We start from the raw sequence: 5,519 nt of genomic DNA on the forward strand, positions 1-5,519 counted from the left end.
ATATATATATACAGTGAAGGCGCGTGGCTCAGTGATTAAGGTATTGCATTCATGATTGTGAGATTGTGGGTTCGATTCTCAGACCAGGCATTGCATTGTGTTCTTGAACAAAACACTTCATTTCATGTTGCTCAGCGATCATTTCGTCATCTGACATGTGGCACCTGTTGCACCTGTACAGGTAATGTCAATTTGATGGAAGGAGTGTGCTTATGTCTACACAAACATTTGATCACTATAAACAAATCATCGGTGTAGTTGTTCGGTAAGAAATTGTCAATCCCTCATACATCATCTAACGATAGGAGAGTCTGTCATCATACATATATGTATATGTATGTATTTATATGCAGAGTATACATATGCACTTAGTATTTAAAAGTGACCCCTAAACAGAGTTAATGGTTAACTGTATACATGTTTTTTGACTGAGTTATCATTTAGAAAATTTTAAACAGAACCGAAAACTAACTTAAATATTACTACATTAGCTAAGGGTATTAGTATGAGGCATTTGCATGAATTCTCTGCACTCTCTGTTCAAACTCTCACTGAGGTCAACTTTGCCCTTCATTTTGGAGTCGATACTTCTTTACTTCTTCATTTTTTGCTCCATTGTTTTGAAATATGAGATACAAAAAAAAAAAAAAAGTTTGGAAAAATCCCAACAAAAACTGAGAAATTCCAACTCTTCCAAAAGTCTACCAAAATTAGTTGTAGAAAGGAATCGGCTCTACATCAAGTTTAAAATATTCAAGACATAACAGAACTCTAATGCTATGACATGACAGCACCCTAATAAGTTAAGGGTCCAAGGCAAGACAACTAACTGGTACCATAAATATCCAACAAATGATAATTCTGAAATGAATTGGCAACGATCAGCTTAAGAAAGAATAATCTCAGTGCCATCGCCTGGATTATTTGCTGAGAAGTAACTTTATTAGAAATCTTTTCATCCTTTGATAATCAGTCTGAAAATTATTATCAGTGAAAAGGTAATAAACAATACTAAATGGAAAGGATTATTGAGAGTAAAATAGGCAAGCATTTAAATCATTACTTTGTATATTTTGTGTCTATTGGGGGAGAAGTACAGCCTGAAATTTGGAAGGACTTAACATTTGACAAGCATCATTCCAGACAAAAGTTTGATTTTTCATTATTATGGATGGCAAGTGATGGGGAATAATTAAAGATTTCTTGTAATCTTTGGCTGCATTTTTTGTCTATTTAGCACCGTGGGTGCTAAATATTACACAACAGCAGTCAAGTAGACAGGAACAGTAGCACCAATATATTGAACATAGTGTTGTTTATGAAAAAAATGGCCTACATAAAACTGAAGCCCAGTACAAAAGGAACAAGATTTTTACTCTTTCCCTTTATCTTAACCATGTACAGATATAATCGCAGCTGACTCTACTTTGATGACACTAAATGTTGGTTGAGCTATTGACTTTATTTAAATGTATCAAAATAAGTTCCAGGAACTGTCAACAGCTACTAAAATAGACAGGAAATAGCATTACATCCTCATATGATTTAGTGAGTTTTTATTTTCCAATGAAATTGAAGCACTAAATTACTTAGATAGATTGTTCTGGTGAGGCTACATGTCAACCATATATAAAATTGTTTGAAGTTTCCCTCTAACTGGACTTTGACTACTATCAAGTTCACCAACCGCAGCAGCAGCAGCACCATTGAAGAGAGCATAGAAGGCAGTAAAGGCTAAGCATGCCTGATCTGGTGATAAGAAAAAGAAGAGGAAAGAAAGCTACTTTATCTATATCTACAAAGTGTTGAAACAAGTCCTCCCTGACACTGGTATCTCCAATAAAGCTGTGTCTATGAATAGTTTTGTCAATGATTTGCTTGAAAGAATAGCTTCTGAGCCCAGTTGCTTGGCTGACTACAAGTGTTTGATCATCAGTAGCCATGAAGTACAGACTGCTGTCCCTTTTCTCCTTCCTCGTGAATAATTAACCATAGCTATTAAATATCAATTTGCTAACATATCAAGCAAATAAGTGTCAAAATTTATGTTGTCATTGAATCAACAAGCCTGAGAATTAAGATCATCTTAATAATTTATTTCAAATGTGAAAGTGATAAGAAAGGTGATTCCCTCTTTGTTTTTAAAAGCTTATTGAATTACCTGATCAGCAAGCTGCAAGTGTTGCTAAGCATCCCTTTAAATATTACATCAATCATGGATTTGATGATGTTTACTTGAAACAAACTTACAAGTGACAGGGTAAGCATAATACTTGGTATGAAATATAGTGTTGCAACATTTGTTGAGGAATAACTGATGTGAAAATCTGGCACTTTCTTGAGTAGAGATTAGAGAGTAGTGGGTGAATCAGAAAACTTCATGAAATTAATCATTCTCAGTGAATAAATTTATAGTCGATTACCTCTGAATCAGTGGTCCTTAATAATTTTTTTGCCTACAGAACCCTTTGATTCCTATTTTACTCTACTGGACCTCTATAGCAATTCCCTATATATATATATATATATATATATATATATAAATGCTCTAAATCAAAAGGAACTCACTGATTATACAACTCAGTTTTCTAAAGATATCACCCTACACCAAGCAAGTGACCATCACTCCTACTGATATTGAATTCATGCACTTCATCAGTGGGGAGATGGTTTATATTGTGTCAATATAACTAGTAGGATGGTCCTTTTCAAGATCCCCATATTATTTATGGTTTTGTAAATGTGAATAGAATGCACTATAAGTTGAGTACTTTGTGATTTTGAAACTATTTTAATGTTCTAATATTCTTGGAGAGGCAATGTTTGTTTGTTTATATGTATGTGTGTGTGTGTGTATATGTATATAATGTGATTTGTTTATATTGGTTTCAAATTTTGACCCCAGTGTTCAAGTGGCACTTATTTTATCGACCTTCAAAGGATGAAAGGCAAAGTCGATATTGGTGAAATTTGAACTCAGAACTTGAAGATGAATTAAATGCCACTAAGAATTTTGTCTGGCGTACTAACAATTCTTCCAGCTCACCACCTTATGACATGTTTATATTGACAATAATTTTAGCACAGTAGATATTGAAATATCACTGTCGTAATTTTACGGATATACTGGTAACTTCTTATCTCTTTTGACTAGAACTTTTTGAATCATTATATCTTGTGTAGTCATTGATTCTTCCATTACCCTCAGTGGTGACATATTGTTTTATGATCCAGAATATGGAACTACTGAAGTTGGCAGAGGTAATTTACCAGAAACTTAGCACTGAAACAAAAGTGAAAGAATTGTTTTCTTTGAAATAAAGTAAACTGTGATACAAATTTGATGTAATAAAGTAGTAATTGTAAAATCAAATTTCTGTAAAGTGTCTTTGAGTTATTTTACAATGTTATTAATAATAAACTACTATATAAAAATTAGACAGGCTAATACTATCAAAAGCAATTAACTGTAAGATCTACAAAGCAATATGCAGTGATTCACCAAATGCATTGGTTCATTACAGCATACAGCTGAATTATGTATCAATCCCAACTTTCCAAGAAAATTAAATGTACTTTCAACATTTATTTATTCCTATAAAGTAAGAGAACAATGGCACGTCTGTGCGTGTGGACACATGCACGCGTGCGCGCGCACACACACACGCACAGAAGCACAAATATGGCTGTGTGGTAAGAAGTTTGCTTCCCAACCACATGGTTTAGGATTCAGTCCTACTGCATGGCACCTTGGGCAAGTGTTTTCCACTATAGCTTTGTGAGTAGATTTGTTAGGCAAACACTGAAAGAAGTACATCATATTTATATGTATATGTCTATGTTTGTCCCCCCCAACACCATTTGACAACTGGTGTTGGTATGTTTACTTACCCTTACCTTAGGGGTTCGGTAAAAGAGGCCAATAGAATAAGTACCAGGCATAAAGAAGAAAATAGAAAATAAGTACAGGGGTCGATACACTTGACTAAAATTTATCAAAGTGGTGCCCCAGCATGGCAGCAATCTAATGACTGAAACAGATAAAAGATATATATATATATAGGGGTTGGACAAAATAATGGAAACACCTTGCATCATAGCATCATAATTTTGAAATATCTATAAAACTGTCAAAAGCTTGTTTATTTTTATGTTTTTTTATTTATTATTAGTGTTGCTTAATATGTTTTGCTAAAATTGCTGTTTCTTTTCAGATATCATCAGAAAAAGGTAATTAAAATTCATCAAAATGACAGATCTATCGGACTTTCAAAGAGGTCAAATTGTTGGTGCTCATATGGCAGGTGCTAGCGTAATGAAAACAGCCAAAATATTTGGTGTATCAAGAAGTAATGACAGCCTTTGAGAAAGAAGGAAAAACCTCCTCATCAAAACAAAACTCCAGAAGAAAACCAAAACTTTCAGATAGGGACCGTTGGACTCTTACATGAATTGTTAGAAAGGATCACAAAAGTACAGCTCCCAAAATTACTGCAAAATTACCTTGAGAACCCAGTTTCCACAAAAACTGCTTGCTAGCAGCTGCACAAAGCCAGATTTCATGGGAGGGGTGCAATCAGAAAACCACTACTTTCAAAAACAAACGTTGCAAAGCATTTAGAGTGGTCTCTAGAGCAGTGGAAGAATGTTATTTTCTTGAACGAGTCATCCTTTACCTTATTTCTGACCATCGGCTGAGTATATGCGTGGAGACTGCAAAAGAAGCATTTAACCTAGACTGCCTTCTTTCAACTGTTAAACATGGAGGAGGATCTGTGATGATCTGGGGGTGGGGGCTATATCTTGGAAATCTGCTGGCCCAATGGCTTCCCTTCATGGCAGAATTAATAGTCAAGACTATTTAAGCATTTTATCTGATCAAATTCATCTTATGATTGCGGAACTGTTTCCAGAAGGAAATGCAATCTTTCAGGATGATAATACACCAATTCACACAGCTAAAGTTGTTACTGAATGGCACAAGGAACATTCTAGTGAAGTTGAACATTCTGTGAGATCTGCTTCTCCATGCCCTGGTGCATATTCTTTTCTTTTCTACTCTACACACAAAGCCTGAAATTTTGGGGGAAGGGGCCAGTCAATTACATTGACCCTAGTATGCAACTGGTACTTAATTTATCGACCTTGATAGGATGAAAGGCAAAGTCGACCTCGGTGAAATTTGAACTCAGAACATAAAAACAGACAAAATACTGCTAAGCATTTTGTCACCTTATCCTGGTGCATATTCACCTCTTGTCCAAGGTAGCCATATTCTTCCACCTCCTTTATTACATCATCTCCAACTACTATTCAGACCATGCTGACAGAGCTGGACATCAGAAACTTGGAAGCAGGCTTCAAAATGAACTGCATGAAAACCAAGTTCATGTGGTCCAATATTCAGCAATAGGCCAAATAGTAATTGGAGACGATGTGTATGTGTGTATCTGTGTGCATATGTGTGTGTATATACATTATATATATATATATATATATATATATATATATATATATAT

This window comes from Octopus bimaculoides, chromosome 11 (genome assembly GCF_001194135.2).
Source record: "Octopus bimaculoides isolate UCB-OBI-ISO-001 chromosome 11, ASM119413v2, whole genome shotgun sequence".
Classification (NCBI taxonomy): Eukaryota; Metazoa; Mollusca; class Cephalopoda; order Octopoda; family Octopodidae; genus Octopus; species Octopus bimaculoides.